This window comes from Mauremys mutica, chromosome 1 (assembly GCF_020497125.1).
Source record: "Mauremys mutica isolate MM-2020 ecotype Southern chromosome 1, ASM2049712v1, whole genome shotgun sequence".
Classification (NCBI taxonomy): Eukaryota; Metazoa; Chordata; order Testudines; family Geoemydidae; genus Mauremys; species Mauremys mutica.
The window spans coordinates 233,009,441-233,031,224 of NC_059072.1; the positions used below are offsets into that span (position 1 = coordinate 233,009,441).

Below are 21,784 nucleotides of genomic sequence, written 5' to 3' on the forward strand. Positions count from 1 at the left end.
CTTGGCACTTTGCTAAGAAAAAAACACCCTTCTTAATTAGTGCAATTGTGTTGTATTTCTTTCATGACCTACTTTGAAAAGAGGCAACTTCAATTAGGTTTTTTTTTTAAATAAACAAAAATAACTTTAGTGTTTACATGCATACACTATATGAGGAGCTGTAGGAAACCAAGATAAAAGAAGGCTGATGGTAGCTCTAGGGCTCACAGCTGAAATTAGTATCTGAAAATAAGGAGTACGGATTAGAGGCATTAGGAATTGACTATACTATTGGATTTGAGTTGAGAACAGAGATACTGGGTGAAATCCTGGCACCACTGACTGGAAAAACTCCCATTTGACTTCAGCGAAGACAGGATTTCACTCCTTATATGCACACAAAGGGCTAGATTCACAAAAGGATTTAAGCACCTAACTGCCACTTTAGACACCTAAATCCTGGAATCAGGCCCCACTGGGATTCCCAAAATCCCCATTCAACTGCTGCCAAAACATGAACTCGCTCAGCACCCTAATTTTTGCACTACAAGTTCCCTAAGCTCCTATGCTTCTGCCTCTGGACCAATGTTGCCTCTAATTTTTTATGTCCATGTGCAGAATGAAATTTGTTATGCGCATCAATATGGAGGTGATGAGTAGCAGGGGTGGGTTCGGAGTGTGGGAGGGGGCTCAGGGCTGAGGCAGAGGGTTCGGGTGCAGGGAGGGGGTGAGGGCTCTGGCTGGGGCCAAGGATGAGGGGCTTGGGGTGCAGGCTGCCCCGGGGCTGCGGTGAGGAGCGAGGACTCCCCCCGGCCCTCTCTCCCTGCAGCAGCACAGGGCCGGGAGAGGGGTGCCTCTCCCTGGCTGTAGCAGCTCCAGCTGGGCTGGGTGTGCCTCTCTGTGTGGGGCCGGGGAAACAGCACCACCGCCCCAGCCCACAGCCGCACATGGCCCCGCTCCATGCGGCCCCTCCAGCCTGGCAAAGTTCAGGGGGGAGGGGCCACCCATGGGGCACCCCCCGACACAGACTCCCCACACCTCCGTGGGCACCTCCAGCTTCACGGGCTGCCGGTCAAGTGGGCAACTTTGCACAGGGCGGGAGGCTCTGCCTTCTGCCCCTGCACCCACGGGGGAGGTGCTTGCGGCTGGGTTCGAACTACCCAGCCTCTACGGGATGGGTAAAACCACCCTCAGCTACATCAGCCACTGGAATTGCGCCCCTGGCCGAGCTCTGTGCCTGGATACACGCGCTCCATGGGCCACACGGGGAATCAGCCTTCGCTTCCCCAAGCCCACTGGCTGGCTCGCAAGGCTGGGCAAGCTCGGGGGTGGACCCAGTGATGAGCTGCCAAAATCTTAACAACGGGTTCCCTATAAAAAGTTCTGATTTAAGGGATGTGCGACAGCATGTATTTTTTGTACCAATAGGGTTGCCATACGTCCATATTTTCCCAGGAGGTGATTAAGAACCGAAAAGCCTGACATGTCCAGGAAAATACAGATGTATTTTAACCCTACCTAAAGTTCTTTTTTAAAAAGATGGGGCTGAACTAGAAATGAGCTCCGTTTCACATGTGTGGGTGGTGATCAGGGACAGTCTCAATTTTTGGGTCTTTTTCTTATATAGGCTCCTATTACCCCTCACCCCCGTCCCGATTTTTCACATTTGCTGTCTGGTCACTCTAGGGTGTGCACATGTGTGGGTCCCAGCTGCTCCCTGCCCCCCCCCCCCCTCATTAAAGCAGGTGTGCAGGGTTACTGCTCTGGGAACTGCCGGGCACCAGTGGATGTGGGGCTGGCTGCAGATAGGGGCGTGGGGCAGGGCTAGCTGGAGGCAGGGAGTGACACGGGCTGGCTGTGGGCAGGTGATGCAGACGGGCGGGCTGCGGGTGGCTGTGGGCAGGGGGTGGCTGCGGGCAGAGGCTGGCTGCAGGCAGGGGGTGGCTGTGGCAGGGGCTGCGGGCAGAGGGTGGCTGGGGGCAGGGGGTGGGGCAGGGGGTGGCTGTGGGCAGGGGGCTGGATGCGGGCAGAGGGCGGCTGGGGGCAGGGGGTGGGGCAGAGGGTGGCTGGGGGCAGGGGGCGGCTGTGGGCAGGGGGTGGGGCAGGGGGCGGCTGGGGGCTGGGAGTAGCTGGGGGCAGGGGGTGGGGCTGGGGGCAGGGGCTGGCTGGGGGCAGGGGGGTGGCTGGGGCTGGCTGGGGGCAGGGAAGGCGGGGGAGGGGCGCAGACACTCACGCGGGGGGGGGGGGGCTGGGAGCAGCAGGAGGCAGCCGGGCACCCACCAGGCAGCAGCAGGAGCCCCAGGGCCAGAGGTCCGAGGAGCAGGAGCAGCAACAGGGCCAGGAGGCAGCTCACATGGCTCTCGCAGCACAGCGCAGCGCCCCCTGGCGGCCGGGAGGAGGAATTACAGGCTTCCCAGGCAGAGCCCATCAAAGCTTCCCTCGCAGGGAAGCTAGTTAACAAGCAATTCTAAAACCGCTTCTAAATTTAACAACGGGTTCGCACGAACCCGTGCGAACCGGCTCCAGCTCACCCCTGGGTGGGCCCAGAGGGATGAGGGGCAGCGGCTGCGGGGGACAGGGGGAGCTTGGCACTCCATCCCAGGGAGCACAGTGGGGTCATGGGACGATGGCTCAGGCACCTCCTGCTAACTCGCAGTGGCTCTTTAAACCCACCAGACGAGTTGGCTGCAGCACAATGGGCTGGGGGCGCCGCTGCTTGGCTTGGGGGTTTTAATTCCTCTCCACTGCATGTGATCCCCTGCCAGGCTGAACCAGGGGAGGGGTGCCTCTCCCTGCCTGCACGGCCCTTGATAGCCTACTGCGCGGCTTAGAGGGAACTTAGCTCTGGACATGTGCACTGCAGCCTCACTCGAGGTGTCTGGATGCCTAAACTCCAGAGTGATGCATGAACCAGGGAAAGATAGGTGTTCTTCTGTCTATTTTAGTTCAGGGACAATATACCCTGAGTGTATAAGTAAATATTTAACTTTTAGGTAAATTTTTTCATCCCTATTGAAAAAGAACACATACCATTTAGGATTCAACTGCAAAAATTCCAATAGAAGCATGTTCCATGTGGTTTTTAGCACAACATTCTCAGAGCTTGCCTACCAGATCAAGCCCCTATACAAAACAGCCAGGGAAGGACCTCCCTCTAACTTTGAGCCCAGTGACTAGGATACTCATTGGCAACGAATGAGATCCTTGGTTCAAGTCCCCACTTTACCTGAGGGAGGGGGTGGGCAGGGGAAAAGGATTTGAGCGGGGATCTGTCGCCTCTCTGGTGAGTGACCTAATCACTAGGCTATTCTGATGTGGCGCTCCCTCAGTTTATCTTGTTGAAGCTGTTTCCTTGTGAATAAATAATAAAAGAATCATGGGTCCAGAGAGAACACACACAGGAATGATGCTGTAGCCTGTTGGTTAGAGCAGTCTCCTGGGGAGACCCAGGATCCAGTTCCCCTGCTCCAGTGCCTTTTGTATTTTACATTATTTACCCACAGTGTGATTGGATGTTTTTTTAAAGTATTATTTTATTGTTTATTATAATATTATTTTAATTTCATTATTATTATTATTACACCATGGTAAATATTTTTTTCTTCATTCTCCCATTGCGCAAAAATAACTGAAAGGATTGTGTTCTAAGTTAAAAATAAAAGTATAAAAACAAACAAAAGTAAAACCTTCAGGCAAACAACAAACATGGAAAATTTCAGTCCCCAAAATAAATATTTTGAAAAACGTGGAACGTGTGAAAGCACTAGTTTATAATGGAAACTATTTAAATATGGCAGACACCATTTGATACCTACTATTTTCAGAGAGATTGGGTATGAACATAAATAGATGAAGAGCTCTGTCTTCAAATATAACATTAGAAACATTTGGAGGGGGAGAAAGCATAAAAGATAAAAGCTCCCTATTTGTTATAATGGATAATGCTAAGGGATTATTAATTCTAACTGCCGCAAGGACAACCAGTGCGCAGAATAGGTGCCTATCAATGTAATAACATCAAACATAAATACATGTATCAAGATATATTACTATTGTTAAGCATTTCTAACCATTAATTCCATGTACTGGAGATGATCAGATCACACTTCTACTGGTTTTACTGGTTTGACTTCACTAGCATCACTCCTTATCTCACATTGGTGTGATATCAAAATTCAGCCCAGTGACAGGTTCGTACTCAGTTAGGCACAGCCTACTTGTTTATCTGTCCTTGTCAAGGCAGGCAAGAGTGACAGTCCCTCCTTGCCATTCTAATATTCCAAACAACTGCTTTTGAGGAGACTGTATTGGTGAAACAATAAAATTTATTTTCTGTTTCTCTTCAAGTCAGGAAAACAGATAATTCCCTTCCAAAAGGGGTCTCAGTAGAAGCTTCTAAGTAGTTACTGATCAGATACTGAATTTTGTTAATTAAGTTATATTTTCCATATGCAAATAGCTAGACATTTTCATACAATAACTTGGCCCAATGTACCCCTTTATATGGATTTTGCTTCAGACAGAAGAATGTGTGCACTGAATACACATTTGTCCCTTTGAAATGTTCTTGGTTCTTTGAAAATCCAGACTGTTAAGTAAACTGGTTTCTTTTCTCCATTTGTTAATCGTGTTCTGATTTTCTCTAAGTATTTAAATAAAAAAAGATAATTCCCTCACAAAAACCAGCATTAAAGTAGAGCTGAGATTGAGACTGTATTACCCATCTAGTGCTAAAGTTGGTAAACAAAACAAAAAACACCCTGTGCTTCAGTTTCACAAACTGAATAATTTTATAGTTAAGAGGGTGAAATCCTGGCTCCCCTGAAGTCAGTGAAAGTTTTACTGTTGACTTCAGGGGAGCCAGGATTTCACTCAGAGTTCCAACAACACACTTAACTTTACCTCTGTATCCCACCCTCCAGCTGGGACCCTCGCCAGATGTAAAACAAAAGTTAAGTCTGACCTTTTAAGTGTATTCATTCCAGTAGCATGACCTTTAGTTTTACGATACTAACACCCACATCCATGCTCCACTCATAGGCTAGTGGGGGGTGGGGGGAGGTGGAGAAGTTCTCTGTAAGATTAGACTTTTTGGCTAATAGTAGGGTGGTAAGTGAGAGAGAGCCTGGGCTGTATGTAAAAAGTCAGGTGATGTGTGTCTGTGACCTCTACAAGGAGGACAGACTGGAGTTTTGAGTCTGGCTCATTTACTGCAAGAGGTATACAGATCAGTGCAGACAATGTGGGGATAGCAGAGATCTGTGGCCCATACTGTAATCGTACCTTAGATGGTGTAGGGTGGAAAGGGTAAGACAGTTTACTCTGGCCTGTAGGTGAAAGATAAGCAGGCATATGGGGACAGATTTAAAGGGGGTTATGTTGTTTTCTTAGCTGCCATTCAGTATGACTTTCCTTTATTCCTTGGCTTTTTGGATAGCTGGACTGGGGAAGTAGGAGTTTTAAATTCTATTTTTTTTTAATTCTTTATAATCTTTGCTGCATAAATTGATGTTTTATTTTTATCTGATGTCTTTTAGTGGTGGTTTAACAATTATTGAAGGAAACTCTGCCAGTGACGATGTTCTTTGGACACTTTTTTAGGCCTTTATGTATGTGTGTGCGTGCGTGCGCACGGAGAGGAAAGAGACAAAACACTAGAGGTTTGATGGCATCATCATCATCACAGCTTCAGATATAAATTGGAAAATCTATGGTTAGGGAGCACCATTATGGAAAGTTGCTTTGAATCCTACTTTCTATACATTTGTTGCCCTAGAACAGGGGTCGGCAACCGGTGGCTCGCGGCTCGCCAGGGTAAGCACCCTGGCGGGCCGGCCTGGTTTGTTTATCTGCCGCGTCGGCAAGTTCGGCCGATCGCGGCTCCCACTGGCCGCGGTTCGCGGTCCCAGGCCAATGCGGGAGGCAGGAAGTGGCGCGAGCCGAGGGATGTTCTGGCCGCGGCTTCCTGCCTCCCGCATTGGCCTGGGACCGCGAACCGCGGCCAGTGGGAGCCGCGATCGGCCGAACTTGCCGACGCGGCAGATAAACAAACCGGGCCGGCCCGCCAGGGTGCTTACCCTGGCGAGCTGCGAGCCACCGGTTGCCGACCCCTGCCCTAGAAGCTAAATTAGACTCTCACTCCCCAAGAATTTCTAAGATAGATATAACAAGTTTGAGAAAATTTTCAAGCTGAATACTTCTCTGGAAGAACTTCATTATGTTATGATACCTATACATGTTATCATTAAGAACTAGCTTAATTAATAGGAAAATATTTTCCTATAAAACCAAAAACCTAGATGTTGAGAATAAAACTGAAGCTCTAAATATAGAAATATTGGGCTTGAGAGACATTATTAAAGTCTGGAAAGTAATGAGGCTTAGAATTGTTATTCTTTCCCTGCATATCGACAAGGTTTTAAGACTCTGACCTCCACTCTGGTTTCTGCACCAATTTTGTTGATTCTGGCAGAGCTAGAAGGCGGTATTCAGGGATTAGGAGAGGTACATGTATTGTTACAGATGAGATTTTCAAAGGAATCTATGGGAGTGAGACTCCAAATCTCATTGAATTTCAGTTGAATTTGGTTGTTGAGACTGTAGGCTGGAATTTTCAAAGGAGTTAGGGACCATAGTATTGTATGGGCAAAGAGTCTACTTATTCCCTAATCTGGATTGCAATTAGAGTTTGTTGGGAATTTTTTAACAAAACATTTTCATCAGAAAATGCCAATTAGCTGAACTGAAATTTTTTGTGGGAAAAAAATGGCTTTCAACAAAACTTTCTCCATTCCGGGGAGGGAAGAGAGAGTACCCTGCCTAATAGCCCACTGGCTAGAGCACTCACTAGAGGTTTGAGAAACTCATATTTAAGTTTCTCTTCTGAGTCAGGTACAGCAGGACCTGAAACTGCATCTTCCACATCCCAGTTGAATGCCCTAACCACCACACAACTGGCTATTTTAATGTGTCTGTTTTTCTCTCTGGTTGTTTGACAGACATTTTAAATGGTCTCCATTTCATTCCTGATGAGGAACGGAATAAATGGGTTTGAAATCTCAAATATCCAGTAACAAATGGTTATAGTAACTGAAGAATGACTTTCTGAATACTCGAGCACTTCCAGTTTACTACTAGAGTAGAGTTTTATTTGAAAGAGTGAAATGTTTTCAATAACAATACTTTGTATTTAGCCTTCCATTCAAATGTCTTAATGGACTTTACTAACAATAACTACACCTCTACCTCGATATAACACTGTCCTCGGGAGCCAAAAAATCTTACCGCATTATAGGTGAAACCGCGTTATATCAAACTTGATTTGATCCACCGAAGCGCACAGCCCCGCCCACCCGGAGCGCTGCTTTACCGCGTTATATCCAAATTCGTGTTATATCAGGTGGCGTTATATCGGGGTAGAGGTGTACTAATTAAGCTTGGCAGTCCTCTTATGAGGTAAGGTAAGTATTAAAATCCTCATTTTACACATGATGAGACTAAGTTAAAGCAAAGTTAAGTGATTTGCCCAAGGTCACATAGTAAGCGTGTGGCAGAACCAAGACTGGAACGTCAGGTCTTCTGACTCTCAGCCCTTAACCACAAACATATCCTTTATCAGTTCTTGATGAACTACGATGAGGCAAATGATTTTCTCGAGGCAGAGATTAATATTTTAATAGGGAAGAGAAATAGAGGCAAATTATTTCTTAGAAGAAGCTTTTACTCAGAACATGCTCCTACTAGAATATTTGCAGTTGAATACTAAATGGTATGTGTTGTTCTTTTTCAATATGAGTGAAGAAAATACATAAATGTTAAACATTATTATTCATCCATTGTTTGCTTACAGATGAATCTGCATGAATCATTCTCCTCATAGATAGATTTTATAATTCCTCAGTAGGGATAGATTGTTTACATCTCTTTTTTTCCCCCCATTGCTAACATAAACTGAAGATTTTTGTTATAGAGGAAGTTGGCATCAACACCTGTCATTAATGTTGACATACTTTTCATTATAAGACCCTATTTTTTCACTTGCTTATAACATGACCAACTTTACTATTCAGGCTGTAATGCTCCCTTCCAGGAGTCTGCCTTGGACTAAATGTTTCTGGATGGCTTAAGCAAAAACAGTTTGGTTATTTCAAAAAACCAGATCAGGAGAAAAGATACAGATTTACTGATGTTTATAAAAGTGTTTTGTTGAGACGCTCTAGCTCCTCCATGCTTTGGAGCAGGGGCGTAACATTTGTGAGAGGGTTCACTCTGATGGCAAAGTGCCTTTTGCATTGCAGTGAAAATTCACCCAGATTTGGCTGAGTTATATAACCCTTTGAAGATTACCATTTGCACTTGCTCACCAGAGGTCTACAAGAGGCTGGCAGCTAAATTTTCTGAATATCTTGTGTGCATTGAGCTTGCTCCACTCCAGAGTTGCGAGGTCTGGGGCTGAGCCAGACTTTTCATTGAGAAGAAAGAAGCAGTACTGTGAATTAAATGCAGAAGGGGGTCTTGGAAAGGAACATTCTGTGGTGAAAGCAGCAGAGGGGAATAGTTACACATTGTCCAGTTACCCATCCCAAAAGGACAATTTTTCATCAAATAAATGAAGACAAAATATTTCCAGAGAAAAACTGAAAATTTTATTTGGAAATGAAGCTATTATGCCTCAGGGGGTTTTTACTTCAGGTACCTTATGCCCCCTTTCTCTTCTATGGACAAGCCTCCATTGCAAGACTACATCTCCCATGATACACTGCAGCGGCATTTCCAAATCTTTTTTGTTGTTGTTGTTCATTTTTGGCTGAATTTTTTTGGTTACTCCATCAAAAAAAACAGAATATATATGTGTGTATATTAATGACTTTTTCTTGTCTGAGAAATTTAGTTTGAAAACACCACAAATTCTGAACCTTTCGCAATAGTGCATGCTGCTTGGAACAGCAGAAAAGAACACTAGCATATGATGATCCAAAGATGAACAAGTTTGGATTGCTAAATGTGTGATCATTTGAAAGGGTCACATTCGCAGTAGAAAGTGGAGAGGAGCCTTCCTCACTTATCATGCAGAAATTTTTACACCAATTTAAAAAAAAAAAGATATGATCTTCCATTTCAGTTAGCTAAACACTGAGAAATGTGTTTTCCCACTAGGAACTGGACTGAGACAACCAAGTCATTTCAAATACGCCACTGAAGAGCCATATAGAATCAAGTGAAGAGCAAATGGGTAATATTTTTCTTTAAATGTTGTGCTCATCCAAAATTATTTAAACTTGAGTTGCTGGTATTTCAGGAGGTGAGACTGCACGAAGGAGCTTCTTATACATCACTTAAACTTTCATCCATTACTGGTCAAAATGTGAACTGGTGACCTGTCCTAGAAGAGGGTCATTCTGTATCCTATCACTTAAGCCATTCAAGGCCACATATTATGTTCCATACAAGTAGAGATATTCGTGCAGTTTGGGATTTTCAAAAATGAGGCTCCTATATTCATAGACACCTAAACAAGCAGCCTGATTTTCACAAGTGCTGAGCACCTAGTAGCTCCCACTGACTTTTTGCCACCCTGCTTAGAGGTCCAATGTTACTCTTCATGACAAGATTACTGTCCTGGGAAACATCAGTGAAGGAGGGGAAAATAAGAGCACTTCTTTTGTGTTGGCTCTGGCTCAGCATTATTAAGATTTCTGTGACATCCAGAATGTAAAGGGGAAACCGGTGCAAGCATCATGCTTTAATAAATAACCAACCAACCAACATGGTGGTCCATGTTTTGGAATGGCCTTGGTCATCCAATGGAGAGTGTAAATAGATTGGAAAGTAATTATTAAAGGTCTCGTTCACAATTATTATTTCCTGTTTCAATTTCTATTTTGTGGAGTGAAAGCAATGATCTTTCATTTTAAGAAACTCTGGAGGTAAAAATAAAACTGTTCTGTAATGTCAATTTCATTTTTAGGCTAAGGATATTTTAAAAAGGCATCATTTCATAAAAATGTTTCTTTTTAATTTTTTTTAAGCTTTTGGGTTTGTCATGACACCCTGTCATCTTAGTGAATGCAGCCATGCAAATTTCATTTGACAAGTAACCAGAATAAAGCAGTTGAGACTTTTTCAGAGTAATTATTTCAGCATATCTCATTGAAAGAAAAAACACTCCATTCTACATCAATAATATTTTTTTTTTTTACTGGAATAAGCAAACCGTAAAACTTGGAAAAGGAAAGTTTGATGGAAGAATATATCCCTTTTACTAAAACAAAAAGGAAGTGTTCATGACCTCACTCAGTCAATAATAACGATCCAAGTGTAAGGGAAGTACAGCATATGCCCTATTTTTGGCTTTTTGTGTGTGTATGTAATGACAGACTTCCCCCTGAGGCAAGGGAAATGAGGGTTTATGAATTAATGAATATGACCCCCATTTAATAGTTTTATATTGCTTTATATCTTCAAAGTGTTCTACAAACATTAACTAATACGTCTGAGACATTTCTGTATAACTTTTTTGTTTTTATCATAGCAGAGTATGTCATGTTTATATTAAAATTCAATGCCGTGTTAACGGATACAGTTAAAAATGAATGAATCCCTTCTCCTCCAAAATAAGGAAACGCAATGCATCTGTGATTGACTAAAATGTAAAGCAAACATTTAGCAGATTTAGCTAACTTTTTGATTATTTCACGGTTAGTAACAAATACAATGTCACTCTGATACTCAATCAGCAAAGCCAGCTACGATCTTTATAATTTCATCTTATGCCAATAAGGTATACGATAATATAATTTACCAATAATGGTATTTTGTACATATGCCTTTTAGAAGATTTCTAGTAACCCATCTGTCACAAACTATTTAAAAGGATCAAAAACATTCACCAATGTGTCGGCACAGTTCCTTTTCCTCACCAGCCCTGTTTTCATCCTGACATTCAGCCCTGAGTGATTTTGCATGCCATTATAGCAGCTTAAGAACACTGAAGGGCACAGCTGCAGATATCTTCACCAATGAACTTCTTTGAGCCTCCTGATAATTAGCACACTGGGTGGTTGATGTGCTCTGAGCAGAGGCCTTGAGAATTAGATAATCTCTAGTTGATTGATCTCCGCACTGAGGTTTATACTGTTGAACACAAAAATCAGAGGAGGTGGAGGGGAGAAAGACTTGGGGAGGAGGAGCAGAACAAATTAGCCTAAAAATGGAACTAGAAACAAATTAACAAACATGTCACTAAATCCAAGTGAGTCAAATAGTCCTATGACAGGGTATTCTGTCCCCTGTAAGAGGTAGTGGGGACTCGGGCCAATCACCCCTGTTCCATGACTAAGCCCCTTCAAGGTTCCAGGAGTTCCAAAGCAGACAGAAGACGATGCTGGGACAGAGGAAGTTGTCCTAGGGTAATACTTAGTGTCGGTGGGAAAACTCCCCAGACTACTGTTTTGTTAAGGGCGAGAAGACTTGTAGTGTAGGGTGGGACAAGGCTCCCCTCTCTAGCAGAAGAGGCACTAGCAGAAGAGGGACAGCATACCTGCTGGACTCTCCCAGCCTATGGCAAAGGACTGAGGTGCACTGACCCGAGTCCAAGTTGTGAGAATAACAGGAAGACTAGACCCCAGCAGACACACCTGAGAGGAAAGGACTTTGTTATGAAGGTGTTATTTTGAGATCTGTTTGTCTGAAACACCTGCGTGTCCAGGTGTAACAAGGTGAGGATAGTTTAAACAGGCCTCTGGGGAGAAGCTGGCTTAGGGCCACAGCCTGCCTGAATCACAGCACAGCCCCCAAAAGGAGGGCTGTGAGGCCCTTGAACCAAAGGGAAGAGGGGCTATGGAATCCCTTAACCAAGAGGAAAGTCAAATCCAGAGACAACCGCAGGAGAAGACCAATGGGAAAAGAGTCTCCACTGGTATCCCTGGCCTTGTTGCGACTGGGAGAGCTCTATGGCCCAAAGGGAACTGAAGGGGATCTGGGAACCTGAAGCCCTTCTAGAACAAGCAGTGAGCTGGAAACCCCCAGAGGAAAGCATTGGGAAAGAGCTGGAATTTTGTTTTAAGTACTCTGCACTATGACTGAGTTATTGGGAGGTCCAGGATGGAACTGAGGATGGGCTGGTCGCAGAGCCATGTTGTGCCTTGAGGGGCATGCGCTGGGATGACACCCTGCCACAAGCCTGATGACTGGATGCTTTCACTTATTCCCCACATAGTTTTTTTTATTTATTCCACAGTACAGTACACTGTCCATCCTCTTATGATATTTAATTCTATAAAGCATTTTTATATAACCCAAAGTTATATAACTTGCAAAGAACGTGAATGTCTATTGTTATTAAAAGGCATGCTTCTCAAAGTTGCTCAGCCTAGACTAATCTAACCTTGCAAGTAGTAGTTTCACACTCTAGTCTCACATCAATTCTCATAACTATTTTTTTTAAAGACTTCACTGCAGCAGAATTTTTTTTAAAAGGGAACCCAGCCTATTTTCCCTTCCTCTTTGATGATGTACCAGATACTCCACTATTATCAACACAGTATGTGTGTGCTAGGATAAGAAAAGACAGGAGGCATGACATCGGTTGAATGAAACAGCAAATGGGTAATATTTTTCTTTAAATGTTGTGCTCATCCAAAATTATTTAAACTTGAGTTGCTGGTATTTCAGGAGGTGAGACTGCACGAGGGAGCTTCTTATACTTCACTTGATTCTATATGAACTAGAGGACACAAACACATTGACCAACAACATGATGTTTCCATAGCATCCTTCACATGGGCATCTCATGATGCTTTACAAGAGGGGACTATTACAAGAAACAAAGAAAAAAGCAAACATTATACTATTATGGGTCAGATTAAACCTCATTGGGTATAACAGCTTTTGTTCAGGATAAATTTAAAAAGCAGCTGAGTTCCTTTCAGATAGCTGAAACAATAGGAGCACCACCCAAAACACAGGTACATGTGGCCCAAGGGATTTCCCTAGTGACTGATATAACAAATGCTGGGGCTAGGGCATTGACTGATGGAGCGGTGTGTGAGAGAAGCAATAGAAAAACACCACAGAAACAGACAGAGAAGGAGCAGAAACCCAAGCAGGCAGCCAGAACAAGCACTGGGAACATGGCCCTGAGAAAAAGCCTAGAGAGATTATTGGGTACAGTGCTGGATGAAGAAGCTTGGAACAATAAGCAAAAAAAACGATCTCCTATTATTTAATTCCTACTGTGTTCAGGGAAACAGGACTTTGTACAGTCTTGTAAAGAAACAGGGTTGCATCAAAGAAATACTTTTCTCCATCATTATTTTCTCCTAATGGATACAATCCATAAGACCCTGAATTTTGACTAACTACTCAGGCCAAAAAGGGTAACAACATAATACACTCATTTATATTCTATAGGTAAGGTTGCAAAACTGCTTCCATTATAAGTCCCTGTTTTAAGAAATTTAGAACTTTCTGAAAGATTCATCTTTTTGGTTGTAATTCTCCCTGCTGGTAAAAGTTCCCCCCTCCACTCCTCAGGAAACCGGAAAAGAGGCTTTTCGACTCAGTCACCATCCGATTATTATGGTAAAATAGTAGGGCAGTCAAGTGATTTAAAAAAAAATCGATCGCGCAATTAAAAAAAATCAATTGCAATTAATCGCGTAATTAATCGCATTGTTAAACAATAACAGAATACCATTTTAAAAATATTTTTCGATGCTTTCTACATTTTCAAATATATTGATTTCAATTACAACCCAGAATACAAAGTGTACAAAGCTCACTTTATACTTATTTTTGATTACAGGTATTTGCACTGTAATAAAACTGAAGAAATGGTATTTTTCAATTCACCTCATACAAATTTAATTAATGCTTTTTTTTTTTTTTAAATGAGCATCATCAGCATGGAAACATGTCCTCTGGAATGGTGGCCGAAGCATGAAGGGGCATACAAATGTTTAGAATATCTGGCATGTAAATACCTTGCAATGCCAGCTACAAAAGTCCCATGCAAATGTCTGTTCTCACTTTCTGGTGACATTGTAAATAAGAAGTGGGCATTATCTCCTGTAAATGTAAACAAACTTGTTTGTCTTAGCAATTGGCTGAACAAGAAGTAGGACTGAGTGGATTTTCAGGCTATAGAGAGAGAGATAAAGAAATTGCACTACAGTACTTGTATGAGGTGAACTTGAAAAATACTGGTTCTTTTGTTTATCATTTTTACTGTGAAAATATTTGTAATAAAAAATAATAATATAGAGTGAGCAGTGTACACTTTGTATTCTGTGTTATAACTGAATATTCAATATATTTGAAAATGAAGAAAAACATCCAAAAATATTTAATAAATCTCAATTGGTATTCTATGTTGAACAATGCAATTAAAACTGCAATTAATCACAATTAATTTTTTTAATTGTGATTAATTTTTTGTGTTAATCGTGTGAATTAACTGCGATTAATCGACAGCCCTATAAAATAGTATCAGTATCGGCTAAACTGTCTACACTTGTACTTCCTGCTGGAAAAAGCCACCCATCCAAGAAAGGTACAACCACATGCTCTCCTGCCTTAAATGGTCTGCCCATTCCTTCCAGTTACATGAAAACTCAGGAACATAACATTTGAATGGAACAGGAGGGAATAATGTAGGTAAAAATACCCACAGCGGAATCTGAAATTTCACTGGTGATGGAGGTAATCATACTATAGGGTCCACAAATACAGTTACTGAGGCCTTGTGCTCACTACAAAAAAAAATGTGTTCTTACCACATATTAGGTACACATGGTAACTACATGAGGCAGAATGTCATTTTAATATGTATTAACAGGTCAAAGTAAACCCTAGGCTCCCTTCGCTATATAAGGTACATTGTAAATATCTCACTAAAAACACACACACCCTTTTTCCTAGGGAAGCCATTGCCAACACTAAAATTACAACCCTCAAGTAGACTCTTGAATTTCTTAGGAAATGAGATACTGTATTGATTTAACCATTTCAAGCCCAGGATGGAATGGTCTTATTCAGATCTTTTGGATACAATGAATTAACAGAGCAAATGCCTGTCAATTATTTGACCGACGACATTAGAATAACTGTTTGAATGCCTTGCAAATGGCTTACTAAAGCTACGAATTCCCGTTTTTTTTTCCTTGGGGAGTGAAACAAGAAATATTACGTGGAGCAAGAGCAAGTCAGTCTACAAATGATAGAACAAACCTGGGTCAGAGATGGAACCTCTAGCAGTCAAACCACTGTGGATTTACTTTCTAAACTCCCTGCAGGCAGAAAGTCAATGTCTTGAATGGGACTGTATGCCCTGACATCACCTGGTTAAAGTGCAATGGAATATTTTCTATAGCATCTGAACTACACCGTAACAGGAATACTAAAAACTTGGTTCAGACATACAGTACTACAGTCACAAGAGACATAAAAGGTCTTGGACCTTCTGACTGGCTAGCACAAGTACCTTTATCTCAGGGCTTTCTGAACAAGACACCTCCTGCTATATCAGGGATTCTCAAACTGGGGGTCGGGACCCCTCAGGGAGTCGCGAGACATGGGGGGTCATGAGCTGTCAACCTCCACTCCAAACCCCACTTTGCCTCCAGTGTTTATAATGGTGTTAAATATATAAAAAAGTGTTTTTAATTTATAAGGGGTGTTGCACTCAGAGACTTGCTATGTGAAAGGGTCACCAATAAAAAAAGTTTGTGCTATATGGAAGGGGTTTGAGCCTGGATTTAATAAACAATCCTTCTATCCAGGAAGGCAGACAGAAGGCTTCTCATTTAACCGTAATTCTAGAAAGAGATGAGATGCAAGGGGAATATGGTGCTATTGTTGTCAAACAACGTAAAACTAAGAATGCCCAGAGGATGGCCTGGCCTTTGTTATATTACATCCTGGACTGGTGCTGTATAAGCAAGTAGAGAAACATTTTACATCTTAGCTTTTCACCGGTTTTACACATTTTGTATAGCATTACTGCTGTGTACACATTAGAAACTTGTTGGCTGTCACCTTCTGCTCCAGACAGGGGTTTAATTCCTTTGTGGTTTATAAAGAGATTTAAGAGCTTTCAGGAGGAAAGGTGCTATATTATACCTTGCAGAATATTTGCTGTTGTTCTGCCAGTTAATACTATAATTTATTAACTTGTCAAGTTTCCAATGATCATACTTATTCGTGTAGGAAGACATTTTCATAGTCTTTATGCCTGAAAGACGACATAGCACTAAGAAAACTGCCTCTACCCAGAGCAAAGGTAAATAAAGGTCCCCTAATATGAATATATGCACACAGATATGCCCTACCTTTCTTTGAGAGGACTTTGGAGCTCATTAGTTTGAGAGATGAATACGTCTTATTCTTTGCATAATAATGTGAAGGAACCACATGGGCACAGTGGGGTCCAAATGTGCACAATATGCAAGGGCCGGTCTACACTAAAGCTGTAAATTGACCTAAGTTACGCTACTTCAGTTATGTAGCTGAAGTAGACGTAACTTAGGTCGACTTACAGTGATATCTACATCGGCTCTCCTGCCGACTTACCTTCTGCCTCTCAGGGAGGGGGAGTACAGATGGTGACGGGAGAGTGTTCTGCCATTGACTTAGCTTGTCTTTACCAGACCTACTAAATCGAATCCGCTGCATCAATCGCCGTAATATATCAATAGCCGTAAGTATAGACAAGCCCTTACCTATACCCACTGCTGCACAGGCAGGTATACAAAAAAAAGACAGAAGGCCACTAGTGGGCTCACAAACTAAAAAGATAATGCCCAGTCCCACTCATTACATATTCCTCTCCTTTAATGTAAAAGGATATTTTAAATTGTTATAAATGCATTACCATTAAATTCACAATATGCTACAAATGAAGTCTGAGAGGTAGATTATGACTTCTGCCTGGATAATGACTCATAGGCATCACAACAGCATCTAGAACAGTGTCTGTACTTTCTTGTGTAGCTGTCTCAGGAACAACTTCCTAATATGTAGTGTAGAGACACTTGTAGGAGGGACACAAGGTTCACTGGTATTACCACAAGTCACTGTCTGCAGCTGTACTGTAGGCTTGGTATTTTCAATGTGTCACTAGTATAGGAAACACATTGTGCCAAACTTGTGGTTACAAGCTAGTTTACGTGTCATCCTCATGACATGTTCCATGCCACTTTTATCTGATAAAATAGAGGAACAGTCTATGACAATCAATCCAGATTTCCATGAATTATTTAAGTAATCTCTTATTAATTCATTTTCTCTTATGTAAAAACTGTGCAGTCAGGTGTGGCCATTGATCACACGGTTTATTGAATGTCCCTTTGTAGACTGAAGTTTCAATCCCATAAACAACATCACTGGCTTCTAATTTGTAGTACAATATACTGCATATCTATACACCAACAGAAAATTAATAATCTTGTGTTGGAATCTACCTCTATCCAGAGTCGATCTTTTGCTTGCATGTCTAGATAAACCTTTCCATTAATCCATTCATGGCAGGATAGTTAGAATTGATGTGACATGTTTGATACCATTTTTTCTGGCAGACAGTTGGAACTTTGCAGATGTGAATGGAGTTTCACTGCTACTATCTTCAGGAACTTCTGTCCTTGAAAACAATAGTCTAATTGCTGGCGCCATTTGTGCTGAACTAGTGGAATTGAAACAGAATACTTCAGGCCATTTAGAATGGGCATCAACTGCAATCAAAAACATATGTCCTATAAATGGCCATGGGAATACTTGGCCACTTCCAAGGAATACTTGGCCACTTCCAAGAATGCAACAAAGAATGTTGAGCCATGTCTTGTATTTGTTGACAACCTTGACAATATTTTGCCATTCCCTCTATTTGAGTATCAATCCCTGCCCACACCACAACTCTGGGACAGGACTTCCATTTTTCACAATGCCCAAATGGCCTTCATATTGTTCGTGCCTGATGTGAGCTTCACAGCAATAATTGCTATCGTGCCACACATTAGGCAACCTTGACCTATACTAACTGTTCTTTTTGAGAAAGGAGAGCTGGAAACGTTTGTGTGTGCATAAATCCATAGTAATGTCATAATTTTAGCCAGCACAGGATCATTTTTTACTTTCACATTGTATCATGTTATTTGTCACTGGCAAGAATTCAGTTTGTGGCCTATATATCACACCGACTGACTGGTTCCACTTCAATATCCTTAACCGCCACTAAGAGTGACAGTCATCTGGATTCACATGTTGATGAATATGGTTGAATTCAATTTCTTAACAGTCAGTGTTCAAGAATATTGGCTATCTCTAATTACTGACATTACTGGTACTCAGAGTTACTTGGTCACTGGATCTAGTGATGAAGAGATCCTTGAGAACTCCCAAAAGGTACTTGTGAGGCTGTCTGAGCATGGTCTTAGAGCAAGCAAGGAAAAATGTTGAATTTTTCAGAGTGAAATATCATGGCCATGCCATTAATAAAGAGGGTGTACATAAATCACAGGACAAAGCTGAAGCTCCCATTAAGCAGTCCAACCACAAAATGTGCCACAATTATGTTTCTTTCTGGAGATGGTCAATTATTACCATAGATTCTTGCCTAACACCATTACATCTCTAAACAAACTGTTATACAATAAACAGAAATGGTGTTGGTCCACACAGCGTACCAAGGCTTTTGATAAGACCAAGAAATTCACAGCATCTGAAAGGGTCCTTTCACACTACAGAGACTCTAAAAGAGCAGAAAAGATTAAGGGAGGACTCAGGTTTGGAGACCAGAGAGGAGGTGGGTTGTTTACCCCCCAAAAATATTCACTATGGTGAGGGGTTTGAAAAGTCTCCCTTGTGCTACAACTGCTCTTAGCGTATTACTGTCTAGCTGCAGGCCATAATTGAAACCAAACTGCATATCAATGAATGATATTGACATATGACAGAAGATGCTTTACGGAGTTGGAGTCACAACAAAGAAAGCATATACCAGTCTCTATGCAAAACGCTATTCCAGATGCTTGTTATAACTATTATTGTAACCCAGTCCAGTTCTAAGATCTACAAGAATCTTAAAATAAGTAAAAAGAAGGCACGCTAGGTGGCATATCTGTATCAAATAGGTTTATATTTAGAAACTGAGAAGTATTTTATGTGAATGGCAACTGTGATTTGAGTTATAGCACATGTAAACCCAGATGACATAAACAAAACAATGGATGCAATGTGCCTTCTGCCTTTTATAGAACAATTTCTACAATTTTAACATTGTGTTATTTACAACATGTACCACGGGAACAAACCCTGTTCCCTCTTCATTCTAACTATAAATACGGCAAGAGGGTTTTTTTCCCCCAAATTATATTTTAAAGTGGCAAACAGTCTGTTTATATTTCAAGTGGTTATTTAGAAGGTGCCTTTGTGTGCTCAAAACTCACTACATTTTTAAAAGCAAGTCTGGTAACCAGTATAGTCACACGATAGCATCTGCCTCCCACCACTCCAATCAGAAAACCTTAAAATAAACCAAGACTATAAACACTAGTCATAGATATTTGAAAATCACCAAAGCACACAACAAAAATGTTCTTCATCAAAGGACTTCCGTTACAGATAGCACAAGATTTTGTTTGTTTTTAGTTTATAGTACATTGCAACGATTAAAATGAGTCATAAAGGTCTACCATTGCAACAATGGCACATCATAAGATTTTTGGGGCAGAGGCCATCTTTTCCTTCCATGTTTGTACAGTGCTTAGCACAATGGGGTCCTGCTCTATGACCAGGGCTACTAGATACTACCACAGTACAAACAGAACGAATAATAATAGTTGAGATAAATCACAGGAGCGGAAATTATGAGATTTGACGTCTAGTTCTGGCTCAGCCACAGAGCTGTTCTGTGACTTTGAGCAAGTTACTTGTGGCCTGTGATCTGGAGTTATGTCAGTTCCAGTCAATGGGAGTTGACATAGCCTCTCACAGGACTGGGCAAAGTAGCTCTCTGTGTGTCACAGTTCACCAGCTGTAAAACGGGAACAATAACAAGTGATGCCAGGCTAAATTCATTCATGTTTACAGAAGTGCTTTAAGATCACCTGATGAAGTTATTATAGAAGTGCACAATTTTATTATTATATTGACATGGTGGGATGTGTGTGTGTGGGGGGGGGGGATGGTGTGTGTGTGTGTGTGTGTGTGTGTGTGTGTGTGTGTGTATGTGTGTGTGTGTGTGTGTGTATTTTACACACAAAAAACAAAATAAAATAAATTTGCAAGCCCCTTAATTAAGAGTTAAATTGTTCGCAAGCATTTTCATATTATATGGCAATAACTCTAAAGAAGCTGTTATTTGTCTATCAGATCAGTCTGCTCAAGCTAAATTAATTCAGCTCCCATTAACTAATTGGTGGCAGTTCAAAGCACCACATTTCCAAGAAGATTGGTATAAGCTTATTTGCTTAAATGTATATATTGGCCATGGTAAAAGAGGGGGAAATAATAGTGAATCATCATGCACTATAATAGACTAGATTGGAAAATAAGCTTAATAGCTAAAATGATATGGTCCTCTTCTGTGATTCAAGATTGTCTCAGTGGACCAGCCCTACATGTTCAGGGTCATCTGTCTGCTTATGCAAAATCACATTGAACCCTTTGCGGTTTATGCTGAGTTTTAAGTATTTATACTTTCCACCATAGCTTTACTAGATGGGGAATGATCAGTTAGGACAGTTTGTTTTACAAGAATTTCAGCTTTAACTGAAAACATTTCCTCATAGCATCTCTTTATTGTAGCACCAATAGTGTCAAGCAGAAAATCCCTTTGAATAAATACTTTTGCATATCATTGAACTGTAACCCACATCTTCTGAATAAAAGGAAAACTTATACACACGACATTCAAAAGGTCCATGCGCAAATAATTTCATGTTCACTATTTTCTTTAAAAAAAATAATGCCACTGTGATCAGAATTTCATTGTAGTTCTACCATCTCTCTCTGCCAACCTGAATATCATCGTCTGACAATCCTTAGCAATCAAAGAGTGGTACATAGTGAATCCAAGGACAGCTAATGGCCCAATTGTTGGTTGTTAGTATTTGTTTATTTTCATGTATAAAACAAACATAAAAAGGCATCTGTGCCATGCTCTGGGTAACCTGCCATTCCTTAAAAACGCAGACCTTGAATAATACCCAGCTGCACACCTTTCCAAAACAGTTTTCAAGTAAGATGAACTCCTACCGCACAATGCTTCAAAGTATGCACTTTCCTGTATAAACTCTAATCCTTCCCAAATGCCAGAGAAAATAGATGGGCCATGTTAATATTGTTTTAAACCATAATATGCTAGGGAAAATAATCTCTTTTGGGTCTCCATTTTCCCTATCTGTAAAGTGGATAATAATAATATACAGGATTACCAACCTTGCTGGAGTGTTGCAATGATTACTTGGCTAATATTATAAACAATATTAAAAAGGAAGAGTTCTCTATAAATACAATGTTTTATTAGAGAATATACGTGCCCAACTATTTGTAATTAAAAACTCCATGAAAGAAATGTACTTTAAAAAGGCACTGATTTTGAATTCAAGGATAACTGAATTTTGCTGCATCCTTGACTTTCCAGATTGCTGCCAACACAAATCATTAATTGGCATGAACCTACAACATGGAGGGAAAATCTAATTTGTGTATGCAGTTGAAACTCTCTTTATAGTTTCTCCTCTTTCCTTCCTAGCCTTTTAGATCCCAGAAATAAAAAATAAACATACAGGAATATGAATAAATTTTATTT

The 21,784-nt window shown here is 41.4% G+C and overlaps 1 protein-coding gene across 6 annotated transcripts in view; it reads right to left on the minus strand.

Annotated features, from left to right (window-relative positions):
* Window positions 1–21,784, minus strand: part of TBL1X (transducin beta like 1 X-linked) — a 339,461-nt gene that overhangs the window by 67,927 nt on the left and 249,750 nt on the right. The window contains exon 1 of one of the 6 annotated variants that reach the window (XM_044993943.1): window positions 2,260–2,283. The exons of the other annotated variants lie outside the window; for them this stretch is intronic. The gene's annotated coding sequence lies outside the window, so the exon portion shown is untranslated. Of the gene's footprint in view, window positions 1–2,259; window positions 2,284–21,784 lie in introns of those variants that run through there. 6 annotated transcript variants of the gene reach the window in all.